The sequence below is a fragment of the Vipera ursinii genome, assembly GCF_947247035.1.
Source record: "Vipera ursinii genome assembly, chromosome: 1".
NCBI classification, from domain to species: Eukaryota; Metazoa; Chordata; class Lepidosauria; order Squamata; family Viperidae; genus Vipera; species Vipera ursinii.
Window position 1 is genome coordinate 224,026,911 of NC_139512.1, and position 23,010 is coordinate 224,049,920.

Genomic DNA, 23,010 nt, shown 5'->3' on the forward strand with positions numbered 1-23,010 from the left:
ACCAGGATCAGTGCCAGGCTCCAGCTGGAGCTCGACACTGATCCTGGTGCTTCTGAGCCCAGAAGAAGTGCTGATCAGCTGGAATGTTTCAGGATCTCCAGGGTCTTGTGATTTACATTCAGATGCTTGGCAGCTGATTCAAACACCCCCTACCCCGCTCCCGCTGCCAATCCTCAACAGAAATGCTCACAACAATGAAAACCTTGGACAGGAGGAAGAGAACCTCCAGGCAAGGCAGGCAGGTGTCTTGCTCGGCTGTGGCTTGGGGGGCACTTTTTCCAGTGCCATTGTAACTTCGAACAGTCACTAAGTGAACTGTTGTAAGTCAAAGACTACTTGTACTTCATCACTTTTTCCTTTTTTTTTTTTGGTCATCAAGTTTTTGACACCTTGCTAGGCGACTGGTGGTACTCGGATGTTGCCATATCCTAAAAGTGGTACAATGGGTGAAAAGGTTGAAAAGCCCTGCTCTAGACTTCCTGACCCAAGTGAGGCAATTCCAAAGGAGGAAGCTGATGGCACGGTGAGCTCCAGCTGAACAAAGACTGTTTCAGGTTTTCTATCTGTTTATTTGGGTTTATGTGGTTCCTTCTTTAGTGACAGTATCATAATGGTTTCTACCTCATGAATTAGGACAAATTTGCATATACTTGAACGTTGCATGATACCTGATACTGCAAAGTTTCTGCTTTTAAAAGTTTATACCACCTACACCAGACATGTCAAACACAAGGCCCGGGGCCGGATCTGGCCCACAAAGTGGTTTCATGTGGCCCACGAAGCCATCCTGGAAACAGTGAGGGAACAGCCCCCACTGCCTTGGCCCTGGCCCAGAGACCCTCCTTCTGCCAGACCCTCAGATCTGTCCCACTCCTGCCCAGGCCCCCATAGCCACCTTGATGCCAACGATGTAGAGCTGGCCATGCTCACCCAGTAGGCCATAGGCACTCTAGCCACGCCCACCCAGTAGGCCACACCCACCCTGGCCATACCCACCCGGCCCCCTGAGGGCAACCGCAATGCTGATGCGGCCCTCAATGAAATTGAGTTTGACACCCCTGATCTACACTAAGTTTAAACATTGTATTTAAAGTGAGAGTTGATTTATGCAGGCAAATTATCATCTGATGTTAACTATCGAGGGATAAACATAAATATATAGAATGTGAATTCACTTCCATATTTAACATAGGGAACTGCTAATGACCCTTTTAACACTTGCAAGTGTAATTCAGCAGCAAGATTAGATCAGAAAAATGAAAAGTAATTTTGATACCATAGAAACAGCAAATCAAGGACTAGTCAAATATTCGGCATAAATAAGGCAAATATTCTTCAGAGATAGGCTTTGGGGTACAGGACTATTTTAACTTTCTTTAATATGAAATGGCTCACCTGGCAATATGATTTTCAGCCTGACTTGCAATATTATGGGAAGCAAATTCCCTCTCAATCTTTCTTTGTACATTTTTATAGCTGCTCATTTGCTCCAGGAAGCCCCCGTTTAGGATTATTGGCCTAAAAGAGACCAACTTTAGATGAAATAAACAGTAAAAAAAAAGTATCTGGAATGACTTAGGTAGTACACTTTGAGGTGTGTAATGATAATGTAGGTGGAACGCTGATATCTTTTGCCCGTTGAGAAGGGTAAAAGAACATTATAGAATGTCAGTGAGAGGAACTCAAATGCCACAAATTCACACTTTGTGAATGACTTAATTTTAGCTTAAACTGTTGCTCACTGCTTTGTGAAATGCTCAGCAAAGCCCAAAGTGCCTTTTGATGTTGTTTCCTCGTTGTCACATTTCTAGCAGGTCAGTTTCTTCCCCTTCCTCTTCTCCCACCCACCACCCCACCCCAGTTTTCCCATCCTGTCTCTTCTCTCCCCCCCCACTCATTTGGTGATGATGTAGGATTCATAGTATCACAGCACTAGGATCTGCTGCTGCTGCTGCTGCTTTTAGTGGATGGGACTCCATCCACCACCCTTCCCACTCAAAAGTGATCAAGATTTGTTTTGTCAGTGGTCGTGACGTGTGGTAGGAAGTTGCCCATTTATGGAGACTAGAGCAAATGATATCATCACAAGAGGTGGCTCCTCTCTACATAGAGCTCATTTGTAAAATGTGATTACAGGCATGTATCTGGAAAACAGAAGGCAGAGGCACCTGCTTTATGTAATTTGTATCTTGGGCATCCTGTTCTACAGTAAGCCAGCTTTCCTATTTTTGCCTCCTCCTGATTTGGATCTGTGGGGAGGAAGAGCCCCCTTCCTGCTTGCCTGAGCACTCCAGCCTCTTATCCACATGGAATAAAGCTCCAGACCATGTTTTCTGTTATGCTTGAATATATGGGACATGCATTGCAATCCTATGCTTACCACACTGCTGCAGTCTAGTTGTTTTGCAGAGCTGGGTAGCAGGCTAGTCAAAGCTGTGACTGACTAACCAGGTCCTTCCTTGGATACACAGTACAGTCGCTGGCCTTGAATATCCCCCCTCCGTTTCCTAACCATGAATTTGCATCATTCATTGATGGCATCTCTTTCTCGATCCTCCGCGTGAGACTTCGTGCTCTCTGCCTGGATGCTGCCTGCAGTACAGCAAGACTTTTCAATACGGTAAGTCAGATGACTCAATTCTTACTCTCTCGCTTTGGCATATACTTCGCTTCCATACCATGCTGCTGAGAGGCCAGGAAGTCTCAAGGAGGAGAAGGGGAAAAAAAAACACACCCTGCCTTAATTAGCCCTTCGTTTCATTAATTTTCAACAGAGCTGCTCTCTCTCTCTCTCTCTCTCTCTCTCTCTCTCTCTCTCTCTCTCTCTCTCTCTCTCTCTCTCTCTCTTTCTCTCTCTCTCTCCCCTCCCCCGGTACTTTGCACCATATTTTTTTCCCCTTCTTCAGTGCAAACAATGAGCTGTAATGCCTTCAAGTAAAGTGCTGTGGCTTTTTGTGTGTGTGTGTGTGTGTTTGTGTGTGCGTTTTCAAGAAACCTTTCCGAATTTCATGGAAGAGTTTGATTGCAGGGGCAGGCTGGAGAAAAGGCATATTAGCAGAAAGTGCAGAACTTAACAGGTGATGCTGGAAGTCTGTGCATGGAGGGGGGGGAAGGATAAGTTCAGCCCACACTTAATTGCTGCAATATATAATCTGTAAGGTAGGCTTCGCTTCAGGATTTATACTTTTGAAAAAGTCAGCATTTTCCATATGTCTTTCTGTTCTTGTTGTTCTATTACTTAAAACAGGGACCTTTGACTGCATTAGCCTTTCTTGAAGTGAAGATAGAACTATTAAAAGCCATATACTTTCCCCCTTCACCCCTCCCCCCCAAAAAGGAATGGGAAAGATAAGAAAAAGGAAGCCGTTCGTGGTAATGCAGGGAAGAGAAGATGATTCAGTACGCCTCTTGCCAACTGCATTCAGTTGTAAAACCCAAAGTGGCTGGTAGGGGGTCCTAAAGGTTCTGGGTTGCTTCCATAAAATCTGACATTGCTGAAAATGTTTTTGAGACCACCACTCTGACTTGAGAGAGCTTTTGTCATGAAATTCCAGGAATAGCCAGGTTGCTGCTTTATGAATGGTAAAGGGCAGGAACGAAGAGGTCACTTGCATCACTAGGTTGCAACTAGGTTGCATCACTGGGTTTTGTCAATGTGTCTTTTCTCTATTACAATAAGGCTTATCATCTCGTGGGCCTTTGATGGAATGGGCCACTGTGTCATAACTATACTGGTACCCAGAAAGCTTGGGGAAAGTAGCATTCTGGGGTATACTTCAGGTGCCTGCCTTTTCAATGTGCGATGGGATGATCAAGGAAAAGAGGCTTTCGGGAATAACGCACCAATATGCACAATTATAAGTCATTGGTCAAATGGTTCTTAGTGAAGTGTTAGATATCCTTGTAATACAATACAGTTTCTTTCTCCTCCTTAGCTGCCCCCCCCCAAGAATAATTATTGAATGGCAGCCACTTGTGTATTGTTCTGAATGACATTTCAGTCTATAATTTGCAGTCAGATTTATAGCAAGTCTGCCTTAGCGGTATGAATAATTTCTAAATATACATTTTCACATATATGCTTGTTTTCCTCCGCTGGTGATTTATGGGACCTATAGACAGAAAAGGATGCTTTTATGTGTTCTTTGTTTAGCAACAAGTGATTGAATACGACAGTTCATTACAAGGAAAAATATTCCTAAAATACTTAATCTGTAAGTAGCATTTTTAAAGAAATATACAGAACATTCACATACAGTCAGTTTGAACTCCAAATATGCAATTATGCACCGCAAAGGAAATGACTTATGCTCACCAGAAAACATCAAATGGACATGTGCTGTTAGTCATTAAGCTCTTCACTTTGTAAATAAAATCAACGTAAAACACTTAATGTACAAAGGAATACGGTATATGAATGTACCCTATAAACCTACCTATTGCTTATATTTTTAAATGCTTGAATAAATTATATATCTCTAAAGATAATTCATAGGTATGAAGACTAAGGTTTTCATTCAACCTTTGATTTTTTTTATATGTTGGTATTTAGTAAGTGTAACTTCCTTTATGTATGCTAGCTGACTGAATTTTAACTATAATTTGATTTGCATAGTTACCAGAGGGGAAAAAATATTATTCCTTTTTTCCCCTCTGAAATTAGGAACTTGGAATGGTCCTTTCCAAAGAAAATCAAATAATTTAGAGTCTACTATTGATTTAAATGGAGGAAAAGGATAATGTTAGGAGAGTTACTACTAAGATATTGGAATAATAACCCTGAACAAATTTTCTACTTTTCAAAACCATTGAAGCTTATATAATTGAGAATGGCATCTAAAAATATTTGTCCATCTGAAACTTTCAGTCTATTCTAAAGTTTAAACAATAAAGGATGTAGCATATTTTGTAGCAATTTTCACCTAAAAAGATTAATCTAAATGTCATCGGAACTACAACTTGTTTCTATCATGAGCAATCAGGTTTGACTGCAATTCAATTAAGTGAACTTAAATTGGAATAATATTGGTTCTGGCCAGAGTGCTACTCTTGGCATCCAGCTATATGACCTCCATGAATCACAGAGTAAAATATTATAGAATAATCAGAACAATGGCCTTTTATATTTCCGAGCCCATGAAGAACTAAACTAGATACATATAAAGCCATTGATTTCAGTGAGCTGCAGAGTGCTTAGCTCTGCCTATTCTATTTTTTCCCCAATTAGATGTTATGAGTAAACATGTGATGATTTTATTCATTGGGAGCAATAATATTAAGGGCAGAGAGAGCTGGACACCAAACACAATAGTATAATGATTAAATAAGAAGTGATCAGAATAATCCTTATTTATCTGGAATACTGATTTCATAGCAATGCAATGGAATAAATGCTCAATGGTAGAGTACATGCTCTGTGTATGTACTCTAAATACTCTAACTGTATCTAAATACCTTAGATACAGTTTTTAACCTCTACATTTGGGGCTGAGAAAACCTCTGTCTGAACCTCTGGAAAGCTATAACCAGTCAACATAGCACTGAATCAGATGGCATAAACTCATGGAAATAGAAAATAATGGAATCCTTCAAAAATGGAAAAATTCACAAATAAAACCACAAGAAAATTATTATAGGAAATTAGATTTCGTTGGATAAATATTATTAAATTCATCTTTAATGGTTGGTTTAGGAAATAATTTTTATTGCAATTCAAGAGAAAAATATAGCTAGACATGAATAGCACAAGAATGAACAGCATATGAATAGCATAAGAATGATACTAAAGTGGCTTCACTGATCCATGTACAGGATTTTTGTAATTTCAAGTTTATTGTATTGTAGATACAATTACTGTATAGAAATAAAGTTCAACAGAACTGTACCATACATAGTAATAGAATGGCAGGAACACATATATCTCCAAGTGTGGATGTATTTATTTGATCTGCTGCTGTCTTTTGCGTACTCATTTTAAGTCAGATTGAATTTATTGAGGAGTTCGCTGCAGAAATAATATGTATTATCATTGTGCCTTAGTAAGCCAAGAAAGCATAGAAAGAAGCTTTTATTTATTTATCTACATTTATTATTCATTTAACAATAAATTTAATTTCTTATAAAACCATCAAGACAACATTCTCTAACAGTGAATAGGTGTTGTAAATCAAAATATTGGGTGATCCTTATCAAGTTAATTCCTAAATCCCCTGAGTGTGGCTGGATCAAGAGAAAACTAAGTGTCTTTCGCTTGTTACTATCCCAGTTAGCACAGAAGTACATTGGTCACTGACTATATTAAAAGTGTATTGGGAATATGCTCATCTCTTTCCTTTTTTTAACTTGCATCATAGAGTACATAGGGAATGGTACCCAAAACATTAACCTGACCTAGATCGAGATTCTTTTTCTCCCCATAACTATATTTTGTAAGCAGGCAATGTTACTATTATATTTATGGAACACTGGAATCAGCTTGTGGTAACAAATTGCCAACATGCTCAAGCATAAGGCTGTCTATTAAAATGCAGCTAGGCTTACAAGCAACTTCTGGTAATTTTTTGCTTGTTAAAACAAAACAAAACAGAAGCAAAGCAAACCTTAACTAATTATATTTCAGAATGTAAAAGCTGGTACTGTAATCTGATTGATCCAATGTACAAGCCGTGCAAAATACGTATATTATTTATTTATTTGTTTTTATAAACCGCCCTTCTCCCAAGGGACTCGGGGCGGTGTACAGAGTAAGGTAGGTATACAGATTGAAACAATACTGAAAAACAATAGTCAAAACGAACTGGGACCCCAATTAGAGCTATCAGGCCAGGCCGGACTGCTGGAACAGGTAAATTTTTAATTCGCGCTGGAAGGTGCGGAGGTCGGGGGCCATCCGGATTTCCGTTGGCAAGCAGTTCCAGAGGGCTGGCGCACCCACTGAGAATGCTCTCCCCCTGGGGGCCACCAGTCGACATTCCTTGAGCGGTGGCACCCTGAGGAGGCCCTCCCTGTGGGAGCGCACAGGACGGTGGGGTGTTGACATTGGCAGAAGGTGCTCCCGTAGGTAGTCCGGACCCATGCCATGTAGGGCTTTGTATGTCATTGTTAGCACCTTGAATTTCATTCGGAAGGCAACCGGAAGCCAGTGCAGCTCACGGAGAAGAGGTGTGATATGGGAGTATCGGGAGGCCCCCAAAAGTGTCCGTGCCGCTGCATATGCATCAGTGTACATACTTGATCCATATTTTACTAGAGTGAGCTCAACCTGTCAACTCCATTTCCCTTGTCTCCTTGAAAGTGATCAGATATTCCAGTCTTCAAAATTCAAGAGCTTTAAACAGATGATATACCCTATCTGGCCACTACCAGTGATGTTGTCATCTTCTTCACAGCCTAGAGCAGGGGTCTTTAAACTTGGCCCTTTTATAACTTGTGGACTTCAACTCCCAGAATTCCTTAGTCAGCATGCCTGGCTGAGGAATTCTGGGAGTTGGAAGTCCACAAGTCATAAAAGGGTCAAGTTTGAAGACTCTTGGCCTAGACGCTTTCTTTTGGGACATGGAGAGATGGTAGAAGGAATAATAAAAAATCCCAGGGCCCAGTGAAACAGATTTTTTTTTCTACCAGAATTTGGGGGCAGTAGTAGAATTCTTAGCAAAAAAATATGACAGTACCAGGGGAACAGTGCCCCTCCCAATTTATGTGTTGAGGGATGGGAGTCTGAAGAAAAGAAGTAGTGTGAGTTTTCAGGATTCAGATAGCCCCAATCCTGCTGGTGAGTAATTAAGCAGGTATGGTTGTTTAGATGAGTGCTCCTGCTTGAATGTTTGTAATACCTGTAAAGTTGCTGCCAATGGCTCAGGAGGGCTTAGGAGCCCTGGTGGCACAGTGGTTGGAATGCAATACGTGAAGGCTAACTCTGCCCATAGTTTGGTGTTCGATCCTGACAGGGCTTAAAGTTGACTCAGCCTTCCATCCTTCCGAGGTTGGTAAAATGAGGACCCAGGTTGTTGGGGTCAATATGCTGACTCTGTAAACTGCATAGAGAGGGCTGTAAAGCACCATGGAGCGGTATATAAGCCTAAGTGCTATTGCTATTGCTATTGGCTCATCCAAGTGAATTTGACAAAGGACAGTTGAATACACCTTATTCTACCCCATTTCCCTAAGTCGCCTCTTTATCCAATGCTAAACCAAAAGTGTGGGGGCTATCATTCCACCAGCCACAGGAACAAATTGTATTTCTGCTAAACACTGTTTTTATGGAGACTTCCTGCTCTTGATCCCACTCACAAATGTCATCCCTATCTATTATTTTTTAATTAAAAGTTGGCCAACCTTTTAAGTTTAAGTAGAAATTGTAGCAAGTCAGTTGGGAACAAACCATTGTCTTTTAACAGTAAATTTTCTTCTGGCATTTTGGTGGGTTTTCGGTTTTCATTATGTTGCATTATTGTTTTTACTGGATGCCACCCAACATTATTATACAGTAGAGTTTACTATTATAAGTGACTGAAATTACATAATACTCGAGAGGCTGTATGTTAGCACCTGTTTCACTACATTGTTAGTGATAGAAATTTTTTCTATCCTATTGATACACTAAACTTTAAACTTTGAATGGCTTGATATAATACAGAATCCCACAAATGATCATAGTAAATTAATAGTTTTTAGATATTTGGGGATGGGTGGGGTGTAAATCAAAGTCTTCTTGCAGTTCTTTCATTCTGCTCAAAAAGCATGCTCCTAATTTTCATCTCTTCACCTGCTCCGCCTTAGAATGGTCTAATTCCAGAATGAGTATACTGTCATATGTATAGTCAGCATGATGGATGCTTCTATGTAGAAAAATCAAGAGTTTGATGATAGTCTTTCATTGTGGCAGTGCAGAGGTCCTACTCAGCAGCTCTTTGGTGTCAATGATAAAGAGAAATGGATGCTTTCAGGGCCATTGCAAATGGGTCTTTGAGTGTCTCTGTAGCTCTGAAAGTAGACAGTGTGATGACTGATTGGGGAAGTGCTTATCTTTTCATATTACCCCTTTGCTGAATCTATGCATTTAGTGGCATAAAGCCAGATCAGGTGCTAATACTGTGCGAAACATCTTTAGGTCTTCCTGGGTGGCCTTTGTGAGAGTTGTAGAGCTGCAGGGGAGTTCAGGTGAAATCAGCGGTTCTCAAAGGAACCACACTACTTAGAGAGGAATTGATACAGCTGTGCCAAGGAGGTTGTCTCCCTCCAGCTTCATTGATTTACCACGTCAGTCTTCCATTAAAGCTATCCTCTGCAACCATCTTTTAGAAAGGGAAGGGACAGGGCACAGTTGGAAAGCATACAATTTGCATTTATTAGTTCCATTTTCAGAAACTGGTGTTTTCTGTTAAAGGATGTGGGTGCTGAACAGCTACTACAATTGAAAATTAAAGTAACCATTTTTGGGGTAGATGGAATCAGGGCTTTTTTTCTCATAGAACGCTCAGAATGGAGTTCCGGCAGCTTTTTTGGATGGAACCTTGTAGGTTAGGCAAGTCAGGTTGTATGACATGTGTGAGTTCTGGCACCTTTTTTTTTTTACAAAAAAAGCACTGGATGGAATAATAGTCAACTTCATTATTATTATTATTATTATTTGAGAGTCTGGTCATTTTTGTATCTCCCTCCCCCAACCTTTTTGTTTTAAAACTGAATTGCTCTGAGTAACCAGTTTGCAAATGATGAAATTTTGTAGGGTTCTTCTCTAATATTTTATGCTCTGATTTTGTTCAGTCAACCCTCTTTCTGGAATTTCTTTAGAAAACTTTTTGCCTTCTTTTATGTTCTTCGATTTTTATACAACTGTATTCAACTTGATACAATTTCAGAAAAGCAGTCTTTTCCACAGAGTTTTAAAGAACCATTTTAGGCAGTGCTGGCTCTAGCTGAGTTGCTAGCAACTGGGCCATGTGGTGAACCATGTAATCAATTCCCCTCTCCCCAAATTGGTTTTATTGAATTTTTTCCACTCAAAATTTGGTACCCTACATAAGCAGTACCTGATGACTTAGTTTCCTGCATAAGGAAAATCACATCTGACAGCTTGGGCTAATTTAAAAACCTGATTTTATTGGCAAAATTCTTGGTGCTTTGAATAGCTTCGTTGAAAATGGATGTTTCTTTCAAGAGATTCTGTGACATCAAGCAGGTTTTTCAGAGATTATTCACTGATGGTAGAAATGACATTTGAGGATGTGAATGTTAGGAATTTACCTCAGTCTTTTTCCCATTTTTTTCTCCCTTTTGATATTTTGAATGGCTCCTTATGGCTGTACTGTCTTTTTTCTGTCATTTAATCTTGCAGTCTTTTCCATTTATGCAAAACCTCTATCTAGTCACTACAATGAAATAAAAAGAACACACAACAATTATTTTTTTTTAAATTAGGAAAGAATGAATCAGCTATTTCCATATTGGCTAGATTATTTTAATCATAACTACCTAAATTATTATTATTATTATTATTATTATTATTATTATTATTATTATTATTATTATTATTATTATTATTTGGATTTATATACCGCCCCTCTCCCAAGGGACTTGGGGCGGTGTACAGGGCAATTAAACACTATAAACAACACATAATATACAAAAATTAAAATGAAATTAAACCAATAGCCCTAAACAATAAAACACATTCTAAAATTTAAAATTTTTAAAATTTAAAATATCGAGGGAAAAGGCAAGCAAATTTGTGTTAGTGGAGACATCAAGTAGTGCTGGAGAGTGACATTTCTTTCTTAGCGTGTATACCACACAGCTAGAGCTTTACTTTTTATCTCTTAGTCTTGTTTTATTCTGTGTCAGCTTCAGATGGCACATGGACAGAGAAGAGATCATGGCACTACTCACTTGGTGCCTTCTAAAATGATTAACATGAATTTTAATTAACAACAGAGAATAGTTATCCTCAGTGCTTTTTTTGCAAAAGAAAAAGGTGCCGGAACTCACACATGTCATACAACCCGCCTTGCCTACTCTACAAGGTTCCATCCAAAAAAGGTGCCAGAACTCCGTTCGGAGCGTTCTATGAGAAAAAAAAGCCCTGGGCATCCTCAAAATACATGATGAGAAAGCAAGGTTTTGAAAGAAAATTCTGAAGTTCACAAAGCAGTTTTAAAGGTCAGATTGCAGGGGAATGTGTTCTTGGCAAGGAATTATGTCTAAGAGTTATGATCGGAATTGAATAGTCAGCCATAATTTGGAAGTCTCCCATAAGGAGCTAGAGAGTTCCATGCAGGTCTTGTGATCCTGTACTATTGGCTGAGCTTATCTTTCTTAGGTAATAAGCAAAATGTAAAGTGATTAAATAAATAAAATATAAATTTTGCGAAGAGAAATTGGGGTTTTTCCCTAACAAAGATCTAATTCTGACAATGGGATTATTTCCCCCTCTCCCCAGAGATGGCTGGTGGCAGCAGCAACAATAGCAATCTGACAGGATAAGAAAAAGTAATCCACTTTGATCTTGGAGAGAGTGCTTCCTAAGAGGCTCTTCCTAAGTGCTTCCTAAGAAGGTCCTCACTGCTAAACAGTGGAGGGACCCTTAAAATACTGCAAAGAAGTCATTGGGTGACATTAATTCTGCATTCAATGCAGCAGACTGTGGTTTTTTTTAATTAAAATGCAAATCATAGTTTTAGCCAGTATCTTAGTTCATTCAAACCTTGTGGACATGGAACCACAGGGTTATGGAGTTGAAAGGGCCATTCAAGTCATCAATCCAATCTGTCTCCTTGCTCAATGCAGGCATCCAAATTAAACCATCTCCCGAAAAGCTCTAGATAGCCTCTGCCTGATGGCACCCAGTGATAGGAGCTCATTATCTCCCTCGGTGGTCATTCCCATTACCAAACTTTGCTTATCACTTTGAGGTTTTTTCCCCCCTAACATTCAACTGGAATTTGTCCTCTTGTATGTTAAGACAAATATTCTGTGATTTTGGGGGATCATAGGGATTAGATAATGGCTCTCTTCCCAGTGACACTCCTCCAGCAACCTCTTAAAGAGTGCTATCACATCCGTCCTGGCTCATGTCTTGTCAAAACTAAATATGCCTGGTTTGTTCAGATGTTCAGCCATTGAACATCCACATTGCCTTTCTTTGCATCTATTCTAGTTTGTCTGAATCTTTCTTATTGCCATGGTTGGAATTAGGGCAGCCTGGCCATCTAGAGAAGCAAAGTCCAAAGTAGAGTGGAATTGGCCCTTCCTGTTCATGTTGGATGCCACCTCTATTAATACAGCCTAAAACTGTATTAGGATTTTTTTTTCAGCCACATCACACTGATGGCTTATATTCGTCTTGCAAATTGGTATGTGAGTGCATGCTAAGGCACCCATTGGATTGTTCTTCAGAAATTTGTTTTCCTTACCAGGAATGGGTAGAAGTCTCTCAGTTAATAGTTGAGATGATAGTCATTAAATTAAGGAAATATTTCAGATTTTATGAATATATCATATATGTTTTATATTTACCCGCAAAGGCCACTTTTCAACATCTTATAGCACGGTTGTCCTTTCTAATTAAAGATAAAGAGTGAAAGAGAAAAAGACAAGGGATGCAATCTAGGTTGGTCACTGGGACCAGACGTCTTTGTGCTGGAGCCCATCTTCAGCCCGAACGTTTGGAAGACAAAATGTCTTCTGACTGACCTAGATTGGATTCTGCATATTTATCCTGGGACACGGACATTCGCATTCACTCGTGAGAAAGAGACGAGCCTGGGTTAAACTGAGAGAAATCAGATCAGTTAATGGTTTCTGTTAAATTCTCAGTTTGGGGCACAACTGAGGAGCAAAGAGTATTTCCTTTCATCCCTAACTCTGGGATCATCAAGGTAGGAAGCGTTAGGTTTATTTCCTTCTGTTGATATTCCTGCACTGTATTAGAAAACAGCTATCATTTTTCTCTTTGGATAAGAAGTAAGACAGTATATATCAGATCTTCCAGGTAGACCAGACTAAGTAACCAATGCCATGTAGGTCAAAATGACTTTTATTATAACAGCTGTAATAACAGAAACAAGTCTGAATGTGCTTCCCCCTTCCTTCTTCTTCATATGAATTATGGAGAATCCTCCCTGTGGCATTTTCTCAAGTTACTTTCTTGGCCTGAGCTCAGGCTCCTCTTATCTGACCACTGCTTTAGTACTGGCTAATTTTAAAGGCCGTTCTCTCATCCCTCTACTATATAATACTGTATACATTTCTCTTCTTTCTAATACTGAGCAACTGTATTTTTTTAGTTGTGTGGGTTTTAATAATGGTATTTCTTTTCCCCTTTCTGGTTATTGTGATTGTTCATTAAATGGTATACAAAGCTCCTCACTGACTGTAAATAAAGTTTGTATTACATTGGATCAGAGGTAAAGTAAGAAGTGTGGAATGCTTTCTATGACATTAGCTGTTTGATCTGTCTTCCCAGAATTCTTTTTGTCTCTTTGGCCTAGGACCAAATGCTTTTTCTTGGAGATTTTCTGTATTCGATTCACTAATACTCTTAGCCAAATTAAATGGTGTCCTTGGTCCCACCCTCCACCTAATTGTGCTTGCTCTTTTGGAGATGTAACTAATGCGACTTGCTTTTAGTCCAATTGGATACAAATGGAAATAATTTTATTCTGTCATGAATTTCATTCAAGCATTCCATTACAGACCCAAATTGGAGAGAATTCTTGGGACTGAAAGAAGGCTTATATTATTTGAAAAATTCTTTGTAGCGTGATATTGGTTTAATTATTTATTTATTGGCCCCCCAAATACTATAATATTTGGAAGTATAAATGTATTGAGAGAATGCAAAATGTGAATCTGAAAAATATCTGTGAAATGCAACAGATATGGTTTAAAACAAATATTTCATATAATTCTGAAGTCGGAGAGCCTACAATCTGAACTGTTTAGCTAGGGCAGGGGTAGGCAACCTTGGCTCTTTTATGACTCATGGACTTCAACTCCCAGAATTACTGAGTCAGCTGACTCAGGAATTTTGGGAGTTGAAGTCCATGAGTCATAAAAGAGCTGAGGTTGCCTACCCCTGAGCTAGGGGAATAGACTATAATGTGAAAAAATGCATACAAAAAGTTCTCTCTGCTGTTTTCTCCCTCCATTCTTTGAATTAAAATTGAAGCACTTTTTTATATTTGAAACACTAATCTAACAAACATATGCCAGATGTCTACTAATGAGTTATTTCATTGCAGCTGTTCTCATTCAGCTGTTTTATTTTGAAACACAAAAGTAATAAAAAAAATAAACAAGGAAAATGTAGTTGTGGGGAGAGTGAAATTATTTATAGAATTTGGATCTGTGGCCTATTAACAGAGACAAAGCACCCATCTGTTAGGAAGTTCAGGATAGGAGAAAGTGAAAAGAACTTTATTTCACACAATAACTGGGTTTTGGTACAATCCTGTTGGGTATCTTCACATCAACGCCAAGAGTTGCATCTGTCATTGATTCCAAAAATTCCTGCACATAACTTCGGAAATACAGCTTGTTTGCAAACAGATCAAATAGATCAGAACAACTTTCATTTCCTGCAATATAGTGATCAGCAAAAAACGCAAAAAGCTTGAAAAGTAGCAAGTTTCAGAGATCCACAGTAATCATTTGCAATACAGTTGCACTAGTCCTACACACGTAACAGCAGATCTTTTGCAGAGGCCTTACAGCCTTGGAAAATGCCATTTTCCCCATACAGTATATCTAGGCCATTTAATCTTTCTCAGAATGGAATATAGCTGTATATGTATATTTTGCACATAGAATGATGAGTAATAATCGTTTTTGTTGTTGCCCGGAGCATTCTATGAACTATTTTTAAGCTTCTTTCCTATTGAAAAATGCTAGTTCAGGAGCACTTTTGGTATTTCAGACTGAGTTTAATTTTGTTTAGCTCCTTTGAAGAATTCTTGCATGTTAAATTACCTCCTTTCCTACTCTTCTTATACTTAACTGCTATTACAAACAGGGTGGAAAGTTAATTCCCCCCCCAATTTATATTGCTGCCCATTTTAAATATATGACTCTGGGCAGCTAAACACTGCATTCGAAAAACAGCAGCTTCAGGAGGAGCTTCTAAAAATCATTTCCCTTGCTTAATCCATCTCCATCTCCCAGAAACTATTCCAAATATTAGAATCATTTCTGGGGGACTATTCCCCCATATTTCCAATATTTGGAATATAACTATTCCAACTGTTGGAACACTGCTATCAAAACACTGATATCAGTGTTCCAATATTTGAAGGGTTGCCACAAATATTTTCCAAAGTGCCAAAAGGCAAGACAGAAACAATAGATGGAACCTAATCAAGGAGAGAAGCAACCTGGAATTAAGGAGACCTTTCCTGACAGTTACAACAATGAATCAGGGGAACAGATTTGCCTTCAGAAGTTGTGGGTGCTCCTTCACTGGAGGCTTTTAAGAAGAGACTAGACAGCCACTTGTCTGGAAAGGCCTAGGGCAGAGGTAGGCAACCTCGGCTCTTTTATGACTCATGGACTTCAACTCCCAGAATTCCTGAGCCAGCATGGCTGGCTCAGGAATTCTGGGAGTTGAAGTCCATGAGTCATAAAAGAGCCGAGGTTGCCTACTCCTGGCCTAGGGTCTCCTGCTTGAGCAGGGAATTGGCCTAGAAGGACTCCAAGGTCCCTTCCAGCTCTGTTATTCTGTTATTTTGTTATTCTAAACTCACATTTTTTTCAATAAAGAAAATAAAAAAAATCTTGATCTCCCCTCATGCCCATTAGGTGCTGAAACAAAACTCTCCGCCTTTGCCCTCCAGTTCCTATCCCTTTTAAAAACCTCATCTGCTAAATTTACTGCATTACTGGAAGTCATTCTCTTGAATTAAGGACATTGTCTTGAGCTTCATGAAGGAATTGTAGAGAATGAATAGAGAAAAAAAGTAACATAAAGGTCTTGCTCCCGGAGATGCAAATGGTTGTTTTAAAGACAAAGTCTTCCGTATTATCTTAACAATCAAGTAATTTGTGCAGGCTTGTTTGTTTATTTGTGTCAGAAGCATCACAATTAAAACAAGGCATATTATGTGACATAACATTTAAAATATAAAATACAAAATTAAAATATGTACAAATTAAAGAGATCTTGCCCAGAAACTAGCAACATTAATTGCGTTCTGACATGCTGCCACGACAGAAGTGTACACTGTGTACAATTGTGCAAGGGGAAAGGAGTAACTATGACAAGATCCAATGGACTGATCACCAATACCTCTTTTGCTGAGTTCTCTTGCTTGTGCTAGTCTTAGTGTACAATTATTTAGTCTTACACCATCATGTGTCTTGCAATGATAGATCCAGAAAGATGCCATTACTAGGATCTTTACATTGAAGTAAGCTGCTCTTCAGTTCAGTGGAATTGCAGCATTACATAGCCCAGCTACCAGCTCCTAATTTACATCTAAGGCAAGAAAAGAAAATAACACTCAGCTTTGTTTAATTAATGTATGAAATGTCATTATTTGGAGCAGTTACTGTTTTGCGGATATACTTTATGTGAGACAATCGTCTATTAAGAAGGCTGGTGCTCAAAGTCGTCTAATAAGAGGAGGACATATGGCTGGAGATTATACTTGCCAAAGTTCAAATCACAAGCAATTACTAGCAAGTTGACATAAAGGTTACATCAAGCTGTGTCACTCACTGTCTCACTGGCTCTATGATTCACGTATGCTACTTTTTTTTAAAGTCCAGCTTTCTCCTAGTTTAGACATCATATCTCCAATGTTTGAATCGGTTTGAAATTATTTCTTTTCATCTGTAGAATCTATGCCAGCATGTAATTTTTTTCCCCTTGTGGTGAATTAACTGGCTTTTAATGTTTTATCCTTAGATTACTATTAGCACTGCTAATACTTAGTGTTTATTTCCAGGAAAACTTGGTTACCTTAGAAGACTTGAAAGGAGTTTTTAAAGAAGTATTTGTATTTATACAGAATAATTACATCAAGATTGCTTGTGAAGAGAATCGACTGGAACTTTTACTGAATGCGCTGGCAAGAAGAGCAGGTTAATTTCTACCTTAATTTTTCAGGAAAGTTACTTTCCTTGGTTAGAAGTTAGTAGTTTGATTAAAATCACATGATTATCCCAAGCAGCTTTCATCTACTTAATTCCAGAAAGGAAGGAAGGAAGGAAGGAAGGAAGGAAGGAAGGAAGGAAGGAAGGAAGGAAGGAAAGAAAGAAAGAAAGAAAGAAAGAAAGAAAGAAAGAAAGAAAGAAAGAAAGAGAAGAGGGATGGATGGATGGATGGTTGGAAAGTAGTGCTTTTGAAGTGTCTGGGAAGAATTGGCCATTCTCACTTTACATGTCTTCTACAGTTTTGACCCTTTTATACAGGACTTTCAAAGAAAATATAAGATGTAGCGAATCAAAGGTACAGAGGGGAAAAACTATAATTTGCCTAAAAATAGTCAAATATGAATAAAGTTCCAGGTTTATTCACTTTTTCCTTTAAAAAAAAAACCCCTTACTTTCAAACCTCAGAATTCTTGGGGAGCAGAATTTATCCACTGTAGCTCTTCTGCTATATGTAAAGACAAAGTAAATTGCTATTATATAAAGATAAATTATTCATGGCCTGAAATAGGAGAACCAACATAAACCATATTTCATATGTTGAAAGAAAAACATTAACACTCAAATGTGTTATACAATAAGTTTTTTTAATTATTTTTAATTGCTTTTAAATTAACAAAAAGGTGCTTTAAGAAAAAAGTGAAAGAAATAACAATAAAGAAAAAACATGGCATGATACATCATATTGAGTAAATATATATATAAAATCACAGTATCTAATGCTAATATTACTCTGCTAGTCGTTGCTGACTGTATGGAGCAGTGCTCCTACCTGCTTCAAGGCCATTGAGCCAGTGCTGTCCGAAGACATTTCCTCAGTCCTGTAGCCAGCATGATGTCAAGGAGCTCTGTTACTTTCCCACTGAAGTGGTAACTATTTATCTACATGCATTTGCATACTGCTGGGTTGGTAGGAGCTGGGGCAAAGATGGGGCAAAGATTGCCCCATAATGTGGCACTTAGGTCTCAAACGTGGGCTGCTGGCTTTCCAGCTGACAAGCCCAACATCTGGACTGCTGAGTCACTGCACCATCCCCATTGAGTGAAAAGGGCCATACATTTACCTCAGTATAGAATAATGTTAGAAGGCAAGGTGGTCTCACAAATTATTTCCTTTCAGTTTCTCTCTCTCTCTGCTGCATTTAAGGGCCTGATCTGTCTGTCTGTTAGCAAGCAGCAACCCAGGGCAGGCTTGGTAGAGAAAATGGAGCAAGTAGAGGGATCACAATTTGGGCATCCTATGTCCTCAGGAGATCTGTGACCTTTGAACCTATCCATGCAATCCCAGGCTCCACTTTGGATTGATAACAACTTGTAGTTTTATTGATTTATTTTTCCACAGAACAGCCAGTCGTAGAAAACATTTATTTGTGTGCAAGTGGCTATTTCAGTTGCGAGTGTATTTTATTTGCATGCTTATGAATGCTGACTGAAAAGCAGTTGGGCAGTCTTGATCCATTGATCACTTGAGTCAGCATTTTTCTGTGAAAGTTACTTGCTTAATAGCCCTGATTCGATTTCACCTTGGGTAGCCAATCATTTCTTTTCATTCAGCATGCATATATATGTTTGAAATATTTAACTTTTCCCCTGCATTGAAGGAAAATGGGAGGAGTGAATTTTAAATTTCTGTACTGCATAGTGCTCCCAGTAGCTCCACTCAGCCTAGATCCCTCCCAATGTTTTGGCCTGCAATATCTATCATTTCTGACTATGGACAATACTGGCAGGAAGATAAAGACTGAAATCATTAGAAGGAATCTAGACTGAGGAAAATTGGATTGTGAAGTGTTATGTTGTGAGCCACGGAAAGAAGGATTCTGAAAGACTGCTAATGTTCTTCATCTTTTATGTGCAGACTAGCATATTTGTATGTATTATAGTCTGTCTCTGAGTCATATTTATTGTTTCCTTTCAGACATTAATCAGGCTTAGCCACACTGTGACCCTTGAAGATTCTAATTTTCACAACAACCCTTAAGCTAGGTCATTATTATTCCTCCTCCTCCTCCTCCTCCTCCTCCTCCTCCTCCTCCTCCTCCTCCTCCTCCCTTTCTCCCTCTCTCTCTCCCTCCCTCCCTCCCTCCCTTCCTTCCTCTTCATCCTCTTTGTGTTGCAGATCCAATACTATTTCTGTAGTGAGGCAGTGCATATTGAAAGCCACCTAGAGCAATTGTGCCTGGGGCAAGACTCAATCTGCAAAGATTGACTTATAGTTTGGTCTCTTAGCAGCTCTACTGCTAAGTATCAGGAAGAATGAAGGCTCACCTATTGAGTGGTGTCACAAAAGCGAGAGTTTGACATGGGCACTTACGTATTTTGTCAGGTGGCAAGGGCTTGAAATGTCCTTTCTTGCTGTGTGTGTACAACTTACTTTACTGTCAGTTGGATGTCTATATTGTATTTATTTTGGAATATTGTGGACTGGAAGGACTTAATTTTATGGAAATTTATTAGGCTTTCTCATTTAGAAATGTTTACTTATCTTCTAAACACAATGAAAAGCAAAATTTTCTGGAGAGAAAGGAAGAGAGAACTTTCAACTTCTTTAAGCAATGAATGTTCATTAAAGGCAAACTCAATATGATAACGGTCATAGTATTTAATAATTATTTAATAAATAAATAATGGTAAGTTCCTAGATATGCTATTGTCCTGAATTTGCAAACTTTCTAATATTAAACTATAGAGAATATCATTTAAGAACAACAACTCCTCAGTAAGACAAATGGAAGTTAATCACTGTCATTTTAGCTGAGTTATACTTTAAAAGATGTTCTTAAAAGATTGCTCTCCTTTTACAAAATATTTGGATAATTTTACCTTCTATATGAAAACAAAACTGATAAAGGGTTTTCAGTATGTTAAAATTGTGGTTGCTGCAATACCATTATTTTGTTTTGTAATTGAAGGTCACTACTGTGCAAAACTGCCCTTGTTTGTCAGTAATCTTGTCAATAATTGTAAGCAGTCAAGATCTTTATATGATAGTATTAACTATAGGGTCAGGAATAACACTGTATATGGGGAAAAAAGTCTGACAAGTGATTAGTTTGTTAGGAAAACTCTAGGCACAACTTTAGTTGTTGAAGTTTTCAATGGGGTTTGGTGGAACATAAGATCTATCTGTCTATCTATCTATCTATCTATCTATCTATTTGTATTTATGTACTTTATCTACTGTATCTATCTATCTATATCTACTGTACCTATCTATCCATATCTATGTACTGTATCTATCTATCTATCTATCTATCTATCTATCTATCTATCTATCTATCTATCTATCTATCTATCCAGTGCTTTTTTGTAAAAGAAAAAGGTGCCGGAACTCACACATGTCGTACAACCCACCTTGCCTACCCTACAAGGTTCCATCCAAAAAAGGTGCCGGAACTCTGTTCTGAGCGTTCTATGAGGAAAAAAGCCCTGTATTTTAATTTTAATTTTAATTCCATTTATATCCCGCCCTTCTCTGAAGACTCAGGGCGGCTTACAAGCTTAGCAGTAGCCTTCATTCTATTTATATGCCTGCGTATTAGGGCTTTCACACACACACACTCAAGCGGCATTATTACAAAGTCAGCTTATTGCCCCCAACAATCTGGGTCCTCATTTTACCTACCTCGGAAGGATGGAAGGCTGAGTCAACCTTGAGCCTGGTGGGATGCGAACCTGCACTAATTGCAGGCAGCTGGTATTCCTTAAGGAAGCATTAGCCCACTGCTCCACCAAGGCTCTATATCTATCTATCTATCTATCTGTCTGTCTATCTATCTATCTATCTATCTATCTATCTATCTATCTATCTATCTATTACATTTATATCCATCTCTCTGTTGAAGTGACACTGGGTGGCTTACAGAATGAGGTTCCAGATTCATACTGTCTCACTTTGGCCATCCTTCTGTTGTCCGAATAGCCTATCCAGGTGTCAGAATCCATTTATATCCCATTCATAAATCCCTATCTGTACGTTCTAAAATCTTACACCCCTCACTGGATTCTGCCATTCCCAAGGAGGAGGAGAGAAGACATTAATTGGCCATCCCTATCCATTTGTTGCAAGGGTGTTTATTTCAGCCTGCCTGGAGGCCATCATCAGACCAGGGGAAGAATCTTTGAACTGAGAAGAACAAAAAAAGGGAGGTGGGGAGAGATCTGGTTTGTATCTCCGATTAGAATCTGAAAGGGAGGAAGGAAATGTTGTAAAGGCATGGAAGATCCCTTTTCCCTTGGAAGGTTTTGACACCTGAACCTTAATTGATCCGGGACTGACCAAATGGACTGAGGGGAGGGGGGGTTCACTTGGGGACACTTTAAAAGTACCAACCTGTAACACAGTTTTCAGATCCTGTCTAGATTTCCCACTGACAATTATGTTTTAGTAAAAGTTCCTTTTTGGACAATTCTGTCTTCAAGAGTTCTTCTTTCCTAAGACGTGGATTGGGGTGGGACCTTACACCAGGTCTGCTTGTTGGGAAATCTGTGTCATGATTACTGTGAGCCAGTGATTGTCTCTGGTTCCAATTGATGGTAGAATGAGGAACAATTACAGCCGAGATTCTTGCCCTTTAGCCAAGCTGCTTTCATTCTGGTACTACTTCATCTGAAACAGTTTGAGTAAGTAGCAAGCCAAGCAAAAGCCATAGGTATTCCTTTTTCAAAATTATGCCTCTCTGGTAAGTACCGTAGTCAGCTAGCCACCAAAAATCAGTGGCTTGGAATGAGTAGAGGAGATCAGGATAGATTGGTATATTCGGTCTTCCAGCGTAATCCTTGTAATCCTAGCATGTTCAACTGAAGATATGAATCAAACTTTTAGTTGTACAAAGCAACATAATTTTTTTGAAATTAGAGCAATATTAAATGCATCTCTTCATATTTCCCCCCCCCACTTTTATAATAAAAACCACAATATGTGGTTCTGATATTAGAACTACAGTATGTGGAAATGTATTGAATATTGCTCTAATTTCAGCAATATATGAATTGTAGCACTTTATTGAAAATTCCTATTTAACTTAGTAGAACTTTTCTGAATAACGAGCATTTTAGATTTTCAAGAACACCTTATTTGGAGGAAAAAATGACAGGCTTCATGGGTGCTTTCTCTTTCTTTGTTTGACAACCTATCATATTTTCTCCAGATGCCTCTGAAGATCAGGACATTCCTGAAAAAAACCTGCATAGTAATTACCAGTTCAACAGACTTTTGTAGAGTTCTGCAAAGTTGCAACTGTCTCCTCAAAGAAAACTGCACCAACTATTGTGGTCCCCAAGATACCAAGGCAAATACCATATTAATAAAATGAGGGATGATTGGCAAAAAGATGAAGCATTAAGAAAGGTCAGACATAAGAGCATGTAAAGAGCAGCCAGATGGAATGCAGCTGTAATGAATAAAATTTGGCAATGCAACGACTACTGATAGTAACAATTAGTACCAAAAAGAAAATACTTTCAACATTATAAATGATGTGATTGAGTAAATCACAGATCCCTTTTTTGAGATTAATCATTAGGTATAGTGGAAATGTAGCTGAGAATTCATGCATGGTAGTAATAAGAACTGAAGCTGCACAGAGAAATAGATTAAGAAACCTACATTATAAAAAACAACTGAAGATAAAACACTGTATGTATACAGAAAGAGGAGAAGCAACTAATTAATGCATTTGCAGATGGGAAACTACAGATTAGCCATCCAGATTTTAATTTTTTTTTAAAAAAAAAGTCATTGGAAAGATGTAGGAATGTGAATACGGAGAACTACATAAAATGGTCAAAATAAAAGCTTTGTTCAGTGAAATAAAGTTGCTGTGAATGGTGCCTACACCACTCTCTACACCACTCTCAAGAATT